Source organism: Eptesicus fuscus, chromosome 4 (genome assembly GCF_027574615.1).
Source record: "Eptesicus fuscus isolate TK198812 chromosome 4, DD_ASM_mEF_20220401, whole genome shotgun sequence".
NCBI classification, from domain to species: Eukaryota; Metazoa; Chordata; class Mammalia; order Chiroptera; family Vespertilionidae; genus Eptesicus; species Eptesicus fuscus.
Window position 1 is genome coordinate 28485315 of NC_072476.1, and position 18210 is coordinate 28503524.

Consider the following 18210-nt stretch of genomic DNA (forward strand, 5'->3'; position numbering starts at 1 on the left):
GATAAAGGGATATTGTAGAATTTTAAGATCGTACCTGATATGAATTGCTAAGAGATGATACCAGTTTATATGGCTACCCTACAGTGTGTGAGTGGACTACTTTTACCACAGTGTTGTAATACTGGATGATTTCTAAAATTCCTCTAATGCGGTGAGTGTAAGGTGCTACAACATTATTTGAGCAGGCATTTCTTTTATTACAAGCATGCTTGTTTACCACTGGTTTCATGAATTATCTGCTTACATGCTTTGCAAGTTTACAAATTGGGGACTTAATTTTTTTGGCGTCAACATGTACAAAATCTTTACATAACATAGAAATGAACCCTTTTTATATTGGCTGGGAAAGCTTCCTCCAGATTATATTTTCCCTTGGATACTGGTTTTGTCAAATGGTTATTTATTTCTATAATGTGCAAACTGTCCATCCTTTGGAATTTCAACTTCTAAAGTTATCATCCTTGGGCTGGCTTTAGCAGCACATATACTAAAATTGGAACGATATAGAGAAGATTAGCCTGGCCCCTGTGCAAGGATGACACACACATTCGTAAAGTGTTCCATATTTTTTATGGTGCAGGAATTCTATCTCAGTAAAGCTGTTACAGAAATGTATCTTTCCTCTAAAGATCTGAAGCAGCACAGTAAAACAAGTTCCTTTTTAGAGGTGAGAATTTTACTTAAGCTTTTTCTATCCACATTAATTTGTGATATGTGCTCATAATTTTCTTTTTGTGTGTTTTATCTTTATCAGGCTTTAGGAAGAAGATCATGCTTGCTTAATGACCATAAAGGTACTCTGATCTCTTTTTGCACTCTGGATGTTTTATACAACATCAAAATCAGCTGTTCCTTAAAAGTATAAAAATTGTTCTTGTACAAACATTGGGACAAGCTGCTTTTTTCTTAGGTTATCAGAAATGTCCTCAATTTCTTTCTTGGTCATTATTCTGTTTGGATTTACACATTTTGAGTCATTTTTAGTACACGATATCATTCTAGAAATTATTCATTTCCTTGAGGATTTCAGTTTATTAGACTACAAGTGTGTGCCACATTCTCTTCGGATTTTGAGGGAAAAAATCTATTTTCTTTATTTTGTCCTATCTCTATTCTCATTTTTAATTAAAAATCTTTCTTTAATTATATTTGTCAGAGGTTTGTTTACTTTAGCAGCCTTATAAAAAACAGCATTTGAACTAATTTATTATTCTACTGCCTTATGTTTTACAATTTATTTCAGCTTTTATCTTTATTTACTGCCTCTTTTAAAATTAATTTTCCCTTAACTTTTAAATAGAAGGCTTTGTGAATATGAACTTGGATAATCCCAGTCTGAATACAATTCTGAAGCTTGAAACAAGTTGTGGGGAGAGAAACTGATATACACTGAGTGGCCAGATTATTATGATCTCTAAATGCATAATAATCTGGCCACTCAGTGTGTGTGTGTGTGTGTGTGTGTGTGTGTTTGTGTGTTTGTGTGTGTGTGTGTGTGTATATATATATATTAGAGGCCCGGTACATGAATTCGTGCATGGGTGGGGTCCACCCAGCCTGGCCAGGGGGAGGGGACATGGGCAGTTGGCCAGCCTGCCTGCTGGTTGAACTCCTGGTTGAGGGGACAATTTGCATATTAGCCTTTTATTATATAGGATATACACTGAGTGGCCAGATTATTATGTGTTCAGCGATCATAATAATCTGGCCACTCAGTGTATTATCATTATATGTTTATCAGTCAGGGATCAACTGGTTCAACTGTGTCAGCCAGTTTCAACAGAGGAAATTCGTAGGGGAACTAGCTGTGAGCTGTTGGAAGAGCTGAAAAGCTAAATGGGCTAGTGAGTCAACATAGAGATGAATAGCAACAGCAAGCTGCTCCTCCCCGCTGAACCAAGGGAGTAGAAGGGGAATGTTCCCCCGACCCCAGGAGCTGGGTACCTGGTGGGGACCAGAAGCACAGGTCAGAGATGGGGTGCGGGGAGGAGCAGGAAAGGGGAGAGGAATAATCTGGCTTTTCCTACCTTCCTCCTCCCACTGTTCTGTTAGTGCCTCTCTTTGGCAGAAGCCAGTTGGCAAAGGAGCCTGAGAAACGTAATTTGCAGGGGTCAGGCTTAATGAGGAAAAGCTGTCAATGGACCTGAGAATGACAAAGACCAGCCAAGCACCTTCCCTTCAATCCAGGTGAGGTTGGAGGAGTTTATGATGCTGGAACGATGACAGTGCTCCTCCGGCACGCTGTAAAATCTTTGCTGGCTTGGCTTCTGCACCCCTTTCTCATTCTGCCTGTCTTCCTGCTTGCTTTTAGTCACTGAGCCCATGTAAAAAAGGTGAATCAAGTTTATGTCCTGGCTCTTTCCTTAGCCTTCCTACCCATAGCTTGATTCTAACCTGGACCTGCATACAGGGGTGCCCAGCTCTTCATCGACTGCTGACTTCTGTGCTTAACTCCAGACCTGGATTTCTAGCTGCCTCGTGGTCATCTTGGATACCTCAGAATTCTTGCAAGTGGAATTGATGATGGTCTCTTCTCCCCCAAATCTTTTCCATCCCCTACATTCTCTTTTCAGTTGATAGGACCTCCTCCATCCTGGCATCAGATCTGGTCAGCCTGATTAAACTGTAACCCTTCCATCTCCCTCACATCCTCTACAGGCCTCTGCACATCTGCTCAATTCTGTGCCCTAAGATTTACCTGATCCTTTCTTCTTATTTCACTGCACCTGTATCAGCTCTGGCCTCATGATTTTTGCTCTTGCCTTTTTTTTTTTTTTTAATTTTGGTTTATTTTTAAGACTACATGAAATAGAGAAATTCATAAAAATCACCATTATTATAGTCTTTTGCTATGCATATTTTAAGTTACCAAGTGCTTTTGATAAAAGGTAGTTTTGGTTTTGACCACCTGTGTTAGTCGTAGCAGCAGTATCTTCCGGCATTACTTCAGATTTCAGAACGTCTCTAAGGAGACCTTCTTGCCTATCACTTAGAAAAGCTGTGCCCTTGATTAAGGAAAGCAGCTGTGTTCTAAATGTAGTGGGTTCATTTGGGATTGATGGATAAATGTTCAATACTATTAAAGCATGAATACTGTATTTTGAGCCATGATGTTTTTCCAACATGCAGCCGTCTTCTGGTTATCATCAGTGGACACTGCATGTTACTCAAAGGCTGCAAGAATTATAATGGATTCAGAAAGTAACAATGAGCCATTCACAGATGGCAAGATCCCCAGAAAAGCCAAGGAACGATTAAGTCCTTAATAAAATGGCTCAAGGAGATAGACGGATAACCAATCATTTCTATTTACTTCAGGACATAAAATGCTTTTTTTGTTTGTTTTGTTTTGTTAATCCACCCAAGGATATTTTTCCATTGATGTTTAGAGAGAGCGAAAGGGGGAGAGACACAGAGAGAGAAACATCGATGTGAGACTCTTCGATTGGTTGCCTCTTGAACATCCTTGACCAGGGCTGGAGTTTGAGTCTGCAATCAAGGTACATGCCCTTGACCAGAATTGAACCTGGGACCTTTCAGTCCATGGGCCGATGCTCTATCCACTGAGCCAAACCGGCTACGGCAGGACATAAAATACTTCTTTAGATCCATGGATGAAACACCTATAGGGTGTTGTATTTTTGCAAAGATAGGTTCTAAAAATCATAAAACTAGATAGATTAATAATAACACACATATAAAAATTAGATGAAAAATGTAGGTCATTGCTCTCATTCACTGTCCTGGTGTTAAAGATGTTACAAAAATATATACTTAGAATACCACCAAGTATCCCAACATTTACAGACATCGATGTTGTCAAAAAGGTCTTTCTCCGATTTTAGCAAAGAGAAACTGCTCTCTCTTCCTCTATTCTCCCTCTGTTCCAGTCCATTCCCCATGTTGATGCCAAAGTGATATTTTTGGAAATATGAACTCCCAAAGCTCCTCCATGTATACAGGATTCGCTCCAAGTGTCTGCTCTCGGGTCACATTCGGCCTCCTTTGCCCACCTCATCTTTTGCCATTTCCCATCACTGCCCTGATCCAATCACACAGACTACTTTCTCTGCCCTGAGAAAGCCAGGTTGTTTCAGATTCCTGCATCTATGCACCTGCTCCTCTCTGATTCTGAAAGGCAGTCATTATCGAAGTGGGTGTTGGGACCAGCAGCAGCATCCCCTGGGAACTTATTAGAAATGCAGATTTTCAGGTCCCACCCAGACCTACTGAATTAAAAACTCTGGAGGTGGAGCTGGGGAATCGGGGCTTTAACCTTCCAGGTGATTTAAATGCAAGGTCCGGTTGAGAACCTCCCTGTGCTCCTCGAATCCTACTCAATTACAGATGCCAGCTTTGTGGATCCTTTCCTGTTAGTCTCGGTGGAGTTCATCCTCCCTCCTCTATGTTCTGCCAGCACTTTGCCAATACCTCTCCTAGAGCTGTTAAAACCAGTTCATCTATTAAATAAACTGATTCTCTCAAAGGAAAGGGCTGCGCCTTGTTTATCTTTATTTCCCCAGTCTCTAGAAATTTCCTAGAAATGCTCAAAATACACGTACACACATTCATACAAATAAATATAATTAAAGATTAGTTAGCAAACACTTGCATAATGTTTATAGCCAGGCATTGCCCTGAGCATTATAATAATTTAAAACCTTTTAATTCTCGTGAAAACTGTAAGCCTTGGGAGCTGTTATAGCTACCACTTTTCAGAGGAAGGAATTGAGGCACAGAGAGGTTCAAGTGACTGGGGTCACACAGCCAGTGAGCTGTGGGTTGAATTCTGCTGGACTGGCTGCAGTCTGACCCCTGCACACCACAGCTCGCCAGCAGTATTAGCTGCATGAAAAGATTGTGTAGAGACTGTCTGATGGGCAAATTGGAGTGCTCTGCATTGCAGGAGCTCTTGGTACTGCTCTTTCTTCAGCTTAGGCAGCCCCCAAAGCCATGGCACAGCCAGGGCAGCTTCTTAGCAGGCCCATGAGTTCTGCTTAGTTTCTCTCTCTACAGCGGAAGAGGCCCTGGGTGAATGGTCAGAAAGAGCTTATTTATTTTGATGGCCAATTACCCCAGCTGGCCCAGGAGGTCTGAGGATCAGGCTAAAGTTGTTGTTTTTAATCTTGAATACGTCAGACTATTTCTCCAAGTATTTTGGAGAGCTTTAAGAAGAGAATGCATGACATTATTCTTCTCGAGATAGCACAGGCCCTGCCTAGAGAACGGCTGGCTTAACTAGAGGTTTATATAAGTCAGTTTCAGTTCTGAAGCATTGTCCCACTTCCATTCTGTTCCCCTGCACGCAGGATTTCTAGAGTTGTCTTGATGAAAAGCCCTTTCTCAGTACCTAAGTACATAGCACATCTGCATTTATGCGTCTTGCTCAGCACTACCTATGTAAAGGTGTGAGAGAAGTATGTGATTGGCTTACGGGGGTCTCCTAGATATGTGGAGAGAAAAGCTAAGGCACAGACATGAAGAATTAGGGCAAGGCATGATTTTACATATTAGCATACAGTCATTAGCATGGATTCAAGTGCCAAATTGAGTGATACCAACAATTAGAGAACAGGACAGCGTGTTGTAGGATGCAGATTATGTGTTATGAATAGTAAGCATAAAACGAGTCAGATTAAGTAAATAAATGAAAGCTGGGGGAGGGGATGTGTTAGGAGGGAGAGAGATTTGATCTAAGTAATGCAGGAAGATGATTCACAATAACATTGATCACTTTAATGGAGAGCTTTACTGTGTGCTACATGCTCTTCTGAGTGCTTTTCATGAGTTCATTTGATTTTCACAATAGCCCTGGGAGGTAGGTCTTATTAATAGCTTAATTTTACAGATGAAATCGAGGCACAGAAAATTAAGTAATTGTTTACAGTGACTCAGCTGGAAGGTGGAGGACCTTGGACTTGAACCCACAGCCTACCTTCAGCCCTTATACTTAACCACTGGACTATAGAAGTAGCGTTTCTTCTTTCTTCTGAGACACTTGGGAGTCCAACACTTGGGTTGAGTGAGGGTGGAACAGGCACAAGCCGTGAGCAGCAGAGTACGGAGCAAGGGAGACCTGAGAGATGGTGCGCAGGTGGTGCTGGTTACCAGCTGTCAGGCAGGTAATCCGGCCTTGTGTCCATCTACAGAAGCTGGGCAAATAGGCAGAAGCCAAGCATTAGCAAAAGGTCGCTGAGTGTTGGCCTCCCACTACTTCCCTCTACATTCTGCTCAGAGCCCGGGGTCCCTCATTTCAGTGGCTTGTCTCAACAACCTTCCTTCCTCCTCCCTTGGGCTCCAATCAGTTACACTCTCCCAGTGAGACTTCAATTCTGAAAAGAATCCAACTTTCTCTGAGCTTTCTTCGAGCCTACAGATGAGCAGCCTAACATTCGTAGAACAAGTTACCCATCAAAACTAGTGGGGTTTACCCAAAATTCATGATTGCCGGTCACAGCTATGTCCTTAGCACTGCCCATCCAGCCTCCTACAGGCACAGCACCATTGTCTGCTGTCTGAATGTCTGAATCAGCCTCCGAACTGGTCACTATCCTTATCCCTCTGCAAACGAGTTCCCACCAGCACCAGAATGACAGAATTAAGGAGTAATCATTTGATGTCACTCACTGCATTGCAGAAGCTCTTGGCAGTGCTGCCGGTGGCTCTTCCTTCAGCTTAGGCAGCCCCCCAAAACCATGGAGCAGCCGGTGTAGCGTCTTAGCAGGCTCGTGAGTTCTGCTTAGTTTCTCTCTCTACAGCAGGCGAGGCCGTGGGTGAATGGTCGGGAAGAGCTTATTAGTTTTGATGGGCACTTGCCCCCCACTTGCTTCCCAAAACCCTGGTAATGAAATTCAAAAGGTCCTCCATGACCTAGCTTCTCCTCTTTGCCCTCACCTCCCACCACATCCCACCTCACTCACTTCCTCCACTCACCAGGGGGCTTTCTGTTTCTTGGTACTTTAGGCCTCCCTGCTCATTGTTCCCTTTGCCTGGTGATCCCTTCCCCATATAACCCCCTAATTCCAATGCCCCTTGTTTGGAAAGGCCTTCTGCCTGCCCTGGGTATAGTTACTACCTTCCTATTTTTTAATCACATTTTCTTTTTCCTTCAAAATACCACCAGCTGAAATCTTTATTTGATTATCTATTATGTCAGAGTCTGTTAAATACCTACTCAATACTCTTCTCCTCTTTCTTTTTTTAACAGAACTCTATTTTCTTTGTGGCAAACATATATCCAGCTGGGATTGTATTTTCCTCCCAGCCTCCCTTGCAGGTAGGAGCGGCTCATAAGTTGTATGTATTACGTATGGGCTGTAGGGCTTCAGGGAAAGCCCTTTAAGGAGGCCTGGCTCAGTTGGGAGGTACCCCCTCTTGCCTTCTCCCTTTTTTCTTTCTTTCTGCTAGCCATTTTGGAATATGAGGTGCTCTGAAAGATGGAAACCATGTGCTAAGGATGGTGGATCAGAAAGATAGGAGGAGTGCGGGTCCCTGATAATGTCAAAGAACCACCCTGTGAGTCTTGGATTGCCAACCTCCAGACTTATTTTATGTGAGAGAAACTAGACCTATAATTTGCTAAAGTTGATATTATTTGGGTTTTCTGCTATGTTCAACCAAGCTTATTCCTAACAGATAAACCTATTTATCATCTTTCTTCCTTGACTAGATGTAAACTCCATGAGTTCAGGGACTTTGTCTTTACTCTTACAGTCCTACTAACTTGTATAATATCATCTGGCACATTGTAGGAGCTCAATAAATATTTGTTGAATGATGACTGTATTGTAGTAGAGAGGGTCTGAAGTGCTATTTATGGGATATGGTCAGTAGGGTAGATGAGGTTATGCTAAAATAATAACACCAAAATATCAGTGATCTAACACAACAGAAGTTTATTCCTGCTCAATTAGAGTCCTCTGCAAGTCTGAGCAAGTTTCCTGTTAGCTGTTTTCTGTGTCCACCATTCTTGGTGGCGTTGACCTTGTAGTATCTTTACTCAAGTTCACCATGCTTCAGAGTTCACCATAGCAGAAGGGAGCTCTTAAATGCTTCTGCCTGAAAGCAACACATTTTTGCTTACATTTCATTGGTTAAAGTCAGTCATGTAGCCACTACTAACTTCAAGGGGATGGGAGGGGAGGAGAAATGAAAATAGTGGAGAGTATTGGTAGTGTCTACATTGGGCTTTATGCAACCTATTAAACTGCTGGGGAGGGAGTGGGTGAGAGTCCTGGGCACACTCAGATGGGAGAAATGGTAAGAATATCCACTGAGGATGCCTGTAAGTGGGGAGACAAACATACGCACACAGATGCTTCCTTGAGTTTACCTCTGAAGTGTGAGGATGACAATGTCTCCATCGTATGGACCAGCCTGTTGCCCAGCCAGGATCGTTGATCTCACGCTTGTGGCATCAGGCTATACTCTGTTCTCCCACTTTGTCCTGTTACTCGGGCCTGCTCTTTAGGCAACACATTTTAAACCCTAAACCTTTGTATCATCTTTGCTTATGGCCCTGTGCCCCATCACTCCAGGGTTTTGAATTAAGCTATAAACTAATTCAAGCTAAGATGTGATAGTTTGATAAAATAACTCACCTAACGTATTTGCATTTTAATGGAGGCTTTCAATGCCTTAAAGCAGAAGGGTTGTAATTTCAGGCACCCTGGTAAGCAGGTTGGGAAAATATATTTCTCCAGAGGAGCCTTTTAGTGCTCCTTAAATCTTATCAGACTGCTCTGCAGACAGAACAGGACTGACTCTGTCTGATTTCTGTCATGTTCTAAGCCAGATACTTACTGGGGAGAGCGTGAAGCGATAACAACACGGCCCTATTTTATTAAGTATACTGGCAAGAGAAGAAAGGAAGCTTATTCAGGGGAGATGGACTCAGGTGTGCAGAGCAAAACAAATAAACCATCCCACTCCTCTGTGCCCTGATAAAACGTGTTGGTGTGCACGGCAGACTTCTTCTGCTTTCCCATAAAAGACAGCGCGGGCTTTTTGTGCGCTTGTGGAAACAGCTAGGTCTCTTCCCTACTGTTTGACATTTTCCATGCTTGTTGCTAAATCTTTGACAGAAGCATTAGCTGGGCTGAAGAATAATAGTGTTGTAAGAAAGCTGATAATGGCCTAGGAAAAAAAGTATGTATAATACATACCTTGACAGTGAACCACTGAATAGTTTAATAAGTAATGCACACAAGCGGAGGCCTTTTGTGTTGACATGAAATGTAAGCTCTACCTTTCTTCTCATGGAGAAGCATAAAGAACAGGAGAGGAAAACAGATGGAAGAAATTCAAATATTTTCTCTTGGGGACTTTGATGTGTCAATGTGCAATACACCAAGAGGTTCTTTTTAATTTCCTTAAGTGTTAGGGAATGAGAGCGCGCGAGGGGAGAAAGTGTGGTGCCTTTCTTGGTGTTTTCCAGAGACCAGTTCCAGATGTGAGAATCTGGTGCCACATGGCTTCAGGATCCCAGGGGACCCGATAGGCTTGATGTGAGCACCACAGAGGGTTGCTCAAAAGGGCCCAGGCTCCGGTGACCAAGAGCCAACCTCAGTGCCAGAATGAGTTCATGTGAACTTAAATGACACATCCTCTGGGGTGGAGCCATTGGGCAGGACACAGGGTCACAGACGGAGCCTTCAAGGTGGGGAGTGAAAAAGAGCAACGAAAGTAGTTGAATATGTGAGCAGTTTTTGTTGACTTCTGAAATTTTTGGACTTAGATTTTTGGGAAAAAAAATTCCTTATATGTTTCCATCATAAAGGCCTCCCTCCTGGACTGCCAGATGATAAACTTAAAGTGTTTTGGTTTCTTCCTCTCATTTTCAAGCTTTCTCCACAAAAGCTATTACTGCCTCCACCCCTCTTCTCATCTTTCGCCCGTCCTCCGAGCAGTTATTGAAATGCCGCTCCCTCGCTGACAGCTAGTTTCCTACCTTATGGCATGGAACTCTGACCCCAAATATGCCTCCTTGCCTCCTGGGGATTACACTTAACCCTGACTAGACTTTGATGTGGTGAGGATGTATTTTTGACTGCAAGTAATAGAAAACAAGGCTCACAGTGGCTTGGAACAAGGAAGACACTTAATTGCTTCATATAACAAGAGGTCTGCGGTTAGGAGTTCATTTGTTGTTTGCTTAGAGACTCCCCATACCCCGCTAGATTTAAAAAAATGTGGCTAGTGTGATTGAGAAAATTAATTTTTAATTTAATAACAAGAGGTCTGCTGTTAGGAGCAGTGGCTTCCCAATGCCATTAAGGACCAGGCTCTTTCTCAATTTTCACTCTGTCAGCTCTGGGTATGGACACTGGGGCCTCATGCTTACTGTCTCCTGGTCACCACAGGGCTGCTGCAGCCCTTTGCATTCAGGGAAGGAATCAGGGATCTGGGCGATAAAAGGATTCTCCCTTTATCAAGGAGGAAAACACCCGTTTCCCAGAAGTCCACCAATAGACTGGCTCTCAAATCTCATTGTCCAGTGCTTGATCGCATGGCTATCCCTAGCTGCAAGAGGGCTGCAAAAATTAGTATCTTGCCAAGTATCTTGTCATAATTCACTCAGACTCACTATGATTCTTTGCCTGGAATGGATAAGTCCTGCTAGTAAGAAAAACATTGAGGGTGGGTAGGCACCTACAGTGTGTATCTATGTAGAGTGGTACATTTTTTATCCTGCTATTGGTTTGTGCCACAGACATATATCTTACTCTGCAGTGTATATATATATATATATATATATATATATATATATCACTGGGTGGTGACTGTAAATAATTATACATAAAATAACTTTTTATAGATTTTCATTAAAAAAAAAAACTAACATGGGTTTATATAGAAAGTATTTTTGCCCAAGATTATACCAAATCACGTACTAAATATGGTGATACTACAGATATTGAAATACAAAACCCTACAGGTAATTTCCATATTTGAGCAGTAGATGTGTTCCAGTAAAGTGCCCCTAAGGTGACTTTATGTAAAGTAAGCCCTGTGTTCCCTTTAACCATTATTATGAAATTGGAGATATATTCCCATTGAAAAACATTATTCTGTAGGTGGCAGATGCAGCTGAAAACGATAGCAGAGGAAGTTTCTATATGGCGGCTTAGCTCCCAAATGGGGCTTTGCATTGAATCACCTGTTGAGTTTTCTAAAACTACAAAATTCCCAGGCTTCTCCTCAAATGGGCAGAATTACCATCTCTGAGAAGGAAACGTGGGGAGCTGTAGGTTTATAAAGCTTCCCAAGTGACACTGATACACAGGCAGGTGTAGGAATCATTGTCAGTGACCCATAAAATTATGGAGGATTTAATTAACTAATAGGGTTTTGAAATAATTTGGTCTGACTCCCTCATTTTACAGATGAGAAAAGAGAGGTTACCAGACTTGCTAGTGGACATAGCCAGCAAGTCTTGTAACTATAGGAGCTGAGATTTGCATTCATCCTCTTGACTCTGATACTTGTGCTCCTATTTTTTTTTTTAATTTCAGAGAGAGAAAGGGAGAGGGAGAGAGAGATAGAAACATCAATGAGAGAGAAACTGCCTCCTGAACACCCCCCTACCAGGGATCAAGCCAGTCGGGAATCGAACCTGTGACCGCCCTGTGCATGGGATGATGCTCAACCAACTGAGCCACATGGACTGCGCTGATGCTTGTGCTCTTGCCAGAATGTCATCCTATTGGGGAAGGGATTTAGGATATTTCCTATGGTGCTTCTAGAGTTTTACAGTATTTTCAGAACCTGGAGTCTACCTCTTCCTTCATATCTCTTACTCCTTTCTTTCATCAATACTTCCTCAATACATAAAATTTTCTATGGAAGTCATTAAACTCCTTATTTTCAGAAATTTTTCCTTTGGCCCAAAGATGTACATTACTGTACAGAGCCAGACTACATGATTACAACTCACCAGGGTTGACTAATATCTAAAAGGATATACCATAAGCAGAAATAATAAATCTGAAGATTTTGTAATTTTTTGTGTGTCAGTAATTTTGTTCAAAATTCTTTAAAATGAGCTTATTTGCATCAATAAGTTATTAATGACAAACTCGCTAAGCTAGCTTGTTATAAGGGAAATGGAAGGGCACTAAGATTCCATTTATTAGATAACCTTTTTTCTCAAATGCTTATTATATACTAGATACTGTTCCAGATGCTGCAATAAGAAAGGTAGTAGAAAAGGTTTGAGATAGTAAGACAGGGAGAACTAGTACGAGACCACTATAATATAGTGTGATAATGGCAACATTCAAGGATTGTACAAAGCACAGTGGCATGGAGGAAGAAATTAACTTCTTATGGGGCTCACGTGGGAGGATGCTTTATATATGGGATATGACTTGTGAGTTGGGTCCTATTGTGAGTAGAAATTTAAAAAGAGAAACAAACAAACAAACAAACAAAAAACAGACATCCATGTATTTTTAAGAGATTGAGTTGACAGGATCTGATTGGATATAGAAGATGAGAAGGAGGGGAGAGTCGAGAATAATATTTATATTTCATTTCCTGAGAACAGAGCAACAAGAGGAAAATTTTTGTTTTGTTTTGTGGAAAATACAAGGGGTTTAGTATTGGCCCTTGACTTGAGGTACTTAAAAGATATATGATGAAATTTCCATAGGCAAGAGAGAGCATTCTGGGGCTATAGCTTTGGGAGTCATCATTTTGGTGTTAATGTGTTGATCTCCCATGTTGAGTATGGAGAGACCTGAAGCTAGAAACCAGGGAGATCCTACATTTAAGGAGTGTATTTGTCAGCTTTTGCTGCATAACAAAGTCACTCCAAACTTAGAAACTTACAACAGCAAGCATTTGTTATTTCTCATGATTAGTGGCTTGGCTGGGTGGTTCTTTTGGCGTGAACTGGCCCAGCTGTGGCCAGATAATCTATGCTGGCCACTCTCACATGTCCGGTGGTTGGCTTGATATCAGATGGGACAATAAGATGATTTGGCCCAGTCTCATTATCCAGCAGTTTAGCCCAGGCTCATTCATAAGGTGGCAGTTAAAAGATCCCCATGAATTACAAAAGAAGGGAAAACTCCAATGCAAACATTTTCCAGGTTTCTGATTGTGTCACATTTTGCTATGTGCCTTTTGTCAAAACAAGTCACTGGCAAGCCCAGAGTCCATGTGGGAAGGTTGCATAGATATGGAAAGGAGAATTATTGTGACTATTTTTGCACTCATATGGGGGCATGGCAGGTGGAAAGGGAGCCCGCCCATAAACTTAGCGTCTGGCAGTGTGCCACGCAGTTTAGAGAAGTTTAGAGAGGTAAGCTGTCAGCTCAGAGTCCTACTAAGTGAGCTGTTCAAACCTTGCTCCATCTAGATCCAAAGTTTGTGCTTGATTATACTCCTGTTGTACCTAATTAGGATAAGCTCCTTGTCTCTGCAGGCCCCCACACTTTACCAAGGACTCCTTTTGCTGCCCCTGAAACAAACATACAAACAAAAAAAAAGTGTAAATTTAGCAGAAATTCAAAAAGAATAGAGGTTATATGCTTGTCTTTGACCATTTGTTCTTGGTTATGACTGAGGCTAGATGTTTTGTCTTTTGGCTGGGTAGGGATAACAGGACCGGAAGTGCACATTCTGGTTTTGGCACCATTGGCTAGGGATGACTCACAAGGAGTGCTAGGCTTGTCTTTGAATGATGTTTATATTTTTCTCATTAAGTCTGTGTGCAATCTATTCTTTCTGCAAATGACGATTTCTTCCTTCAGGCTTGCTTTCAAGAGGAGTGCCCCAGAGCAGGTACCTTGCTATCCTCACTCCCCTCGTGTCACAGAATCTATTTTACATTGTTAGCTCTTAGCAGCAACACTGTGAATATGCACGGATCATCAGACGGCTCTAGGCGAGTTGCTTCCTCTCCCTGTGACTACTTTCCTGACTTATGAAATAAGAGGAATGGACTAGATAATAAGGAAGTTCACCTCCACCTCTAAGCACTAATGGTTTGTGATTTGTAATCCTTGCTTCTCGGGTCACAAGAGAAGATCAAGGGTCTGGGTTAACTTGCTGTGCAAAGTTCTCTGTGATCCTGGGCCTGACTGCCTCTCTAGCAGTCATTTCCTTCATGGCCATGCTGTAATGCTATTTTGTGAAAACCGGTGTGCCCTCATGCCCTCACCCTGCACAAGTGGTTCCTCTTCCTGGAAGGTCCTTCTCATTTAAAGTACTCTTTCCTTATCTTTAAAACTCAGCTCAAAAAACAGCCTCTGTGAAGTTTGTCATAATCTCTTCTACGTCACTCACGTTTCCAACAGTATTAGGAACCCTTTTCTCTGCCCTGCAGTGTCCTGTGTATATCCTAACGGGAGTAAGATCCCCCATATTATAACTTTATGTCTCTTCTTTGGGCTGGTAATTCCTTGAAGGACATGGCTTGGTTCTCTGTGTCTCTAGCTGCCTGGTATAGTGGTTGGCATATAAATTGATGCTCAATACATGATGAGAGATTGAATAGCTGCCTCCACCCCATCCTGCAGAGTCTCCAACTCCTCCAGCTTTTTCTGGCGATGGTGCTGACCTCCGTCTTATAAGTGCTAGGGGATGTATTGTAAGTATCACTGCCCCTCTGAGTAATAAAGGAAACATCTATAGGTTCATCAGAAACGTGGGGGCATTTTCAGCTTCTGGACACACATTGAGTTTCAGGCAAGTTCCAGCTTCCCATACCTGTGCTTTCACTCACCTCTGGTTTGTGGGGATTTGAGGTCCCTGGAACTTTCCAGTATTTGTAAAGAATGATCAACTATTGCTCTGGTTTCTGACACTTCAGATGAGCAGAGGAGTAAACCAATCAGGGAATGTGCCATATGGAAGGAAAACCAGAGGGACAGTATAGAAGGATAGCACAGGTGTCAGGGAGGTTCCATGCTTGCGTGACTGGGAGGATGGTGGCGGTGCCATTTGTAGAAGTGTCTGAGACAGGAAGAGGATCAGATGATAAACGTTTGATCATGCTGAGCTTGAAGTGTTTGTGGGACATCACTGTCAAGTTGAAATGGAATCTTGAGGCTGGGGAGAAAAATGTCAGCATCTGAGTAAGAAAGCGTAGGCTCAACTAAAGTTGAGAGGGCAGATGGGATTGCCAAGAGAGAACATATAGAGATAAGGAGAAGCTGGTGAATGGTTACTTGGAGAACATTGATTCTAACGATGAGCCAGAGGGATGGAGAAAGATATGAGTCCCCGAAGAACATAAAACTACTGAAATTTATGGAGAAGGGTTTGTCAGGAGCTTGCTTGGAGACTCTTAAAGGGAAATATTACTCATATATCTTAAATGAAAAATACAGTTTGTCTTTATGGAATGATACCCTCCTCACCTGTGTGTTTGCAGGTGTGTACACAAAGACGGGCTGTCTCGCCCTGCCAATTTGATGAGCTGAGTCAGTTCAGACAATGGGCAAGGAGACAGATTTTGCATGGGAGTAGGGAAAATTTCAATAAGATGAGATGATTAGGAGTGTCAAACGACACAAAATCACTGAGATTTTAATACTGATAGAATTCTTGCATGCTTTTAAAAATAATGTTTTGTTTTTTTCCCCAGTTCCCCAGTATTTTCCTATGAACAAAAGGTATATTTCAAATTTATAAATACAATAACTGGATCTGCATGGGATGATTTCTGTGCTTTCATTAATTAATTTATTTTTGGTGTTCACCCAGGCCTCTGGTAAAGGCTATTAGAAGCTATTATTATTATTTTTAAATAAGCAATTAGTACTTGGAAAGTACATTCGGAATACTTATTTATTCATTGTGGTAATATCTATATATCTATATATCTATCTCTATCTATCTATCTATCTATCTATCTATCTATCTATCTATCTATCTATATAATTTTTATCATTTGGACCATTTTTTAAAATTGTTTAAAGTATTACATATGTCTCCTTTCCCCCCAATTGACCACCTCCCGGCCACTCCCACCCCCCAGGACAAGCCCTCACCGCCCCAGTGTCTGTGTCCATTGGTTATACTAATATGCATGCATACCAGTCCTTTGGTTGATCTCTCCCGCACTCCTTCCCCTGCCTTCTTTTTGATGTTGGACAGCCTGTTCAGTGTTACCTTGTCTCTGGATCTATGTTTGTTTATCAGTTTATGTTGTTCATTATATTCCACATGTGAGTGAGATCATGTGATATTTATCTTTCTCTGACTGGCTTATTTCGCTTAGCATAATGCTCTTTCGTTCCATCCATGCTGTTGCAAATGGTAAAAGTTCCTTCTTTTTTATAGCAGCATAGTATTCTATTGTGTAGATGTACCATAGTTTTTTAATCCACTCATCTGCTGATGGGCACTTAGGCTGTTTCCAAATCTTAGCAATGGTAAATTGTGCTGCTATGAACATAGGAGTGCATATATCCCTTCTGATTGGTGTTTCTGGTTTCTTGGGATATATTCCTAGCCCTTTGCACTCGCTTGCTTTTTTCATCGAGCTGCTACTGATGCTAACCGTGTTGAGTCACACTCGACATCCGAGTGCAAAAGGCTAGAAGTGGAATTACTGGGTCAAGTGGGAGTTCCATTTTGAACTTTTTGAGGCATCTCCATACTGTTTTCCACAATGGCTGCGACAGTCTGCGTTCCCACCAGCAGTGCATGAGGACATTTGGACCATTTTTAAGTGTACAGTTCAGTGGTAGTAAGTACATTTACAATGTTCTGCAACTATAACCACTGTCCATTTTCATCATCCCAAAGAGAAACTCTGCACCCATTAAACATAAATCCCCATTTCATTCTCCCCCAAGGCCTGGGAACCTCTCTTCTACTTTCTGTTTCTTTACCTAGTTTAGGTACCTCATATAAGTGGAATTATACATATTTGTCCTTTTGTGCCTGGCTTATTTTACTTAGCATATCCTTGGAAATTCTGGACAGCTCTCTGGAATTTGGCTGTCCCAGTGTCTTGGATACAAATTTCTGGAGTATATGCCATAATTTTCCATTATTTTTTAAAGAGGCTTTTGCTCTGTCACCTCTTGAAATGGTGAATAGAATTTCCTCTCCAAAAAGCTACTGTGCACATTTTTAATACAACTTTCACTGCAACAGTTGTGTGATGATAATTCTGATGGTGGTTTCAGCTTTTGCCAAAGCCCTTAGCTGAGGAATTGTGGCTCATGGCGGTACTGCTCCACCACCAAGGCACCCTACATCATGCACTCCTGGCCATACGGAGGCCCCTGGAAATCCGTCATTATCTGACAGAACACCAGGGCTTCTTGATCTTGACTAATTGGGACCCTGTCTTGTGAGCACTTGCCACATATCAAAACACTTCTTCATTTTAATGGCTTTAATAAAATTTTTTATATGCCCCCATTTTTTTTATCATTAGATTCAACAGACATAAAATTACTCTGCCAAATTGCTATAATAGTTTCTAAATGCTTATTCCCAATTTCTATAATTATCTCATTGTGGCCCAGTGGCACATCATCCCCAGACCACACATTGAGTAGTCCCCTTCCGTGAAAGTGTCACACGTGAGGTACTTTGCTTAGAAGTATGTCTTGATAGATTTTTTTAAAAAACATATTTTCTCTCAAAACGACTTTCCCTCATGATTCTTTACCCTCTTGTACTGTTTGTTTTCTGGATCTAATCACTATTACCCAGCTTCTGGGGATGAGGCTGTCTTCCCATTGTTGGGCCTCAGATTTGTGTTAGGAACTCTGAACTGAAGTAATGAGTGATTGGCTAGAATTCTTATTTGGAGCTTCGCAGTTGTCAAATCTGGGTCTCTCAAGACACTATGCTAGGGTTTTGTTGTATCCATTCCCAAGGCGAGTCATCAACACGCCACCGAAGAAATCCTCTGGGCTACCTTGCTGAGCTAAATGGTGCAGCTCTGCAACATATGTACCCATTCCCAGCTAACTTCCTGGTCTTAATAATAATATTTAAGCCTCTGAACAATTCCTGATGTCTTCAATAATTCTACAGGTTAGTTCCATGTTGAGTCTTAAGTGGCAGTTAAGTCTTAAGGTAAGGTGACCAGACGTCCCGCTTTTGGCGGGACAGTCCCGATTTTTAACAATTTGTCCTGCGTCCCGCGGCATTTTAAAAAAGTCCCGATTTTTGGAAAGAATGCACGACAAGCTAGGGAACGGCGGGAGAACGGGAAGGGAATATACGGTTTTCGGC

At 41.8% G+C, this 18210-nt stretch overlaps 1 non-coding gene across 1 annotated transcript; it reads left to right on the plus strand.

The window, feature by feature from the left end:
* Nucleotides 1-463: 463 nt before the first annotated feature.
* Nucleotides 464-570, plus strand: LOC114231608 (U6 spliceosomal RNA). The gene has a single exon (XR_003617595.1). It is a non-coding gene; the product is annotated as a U6 spliceosomal RNA (small nuclear RNA).
* The last annotated feature ends 17640 nt before the right edge of the window (nt 571-18210 follow it).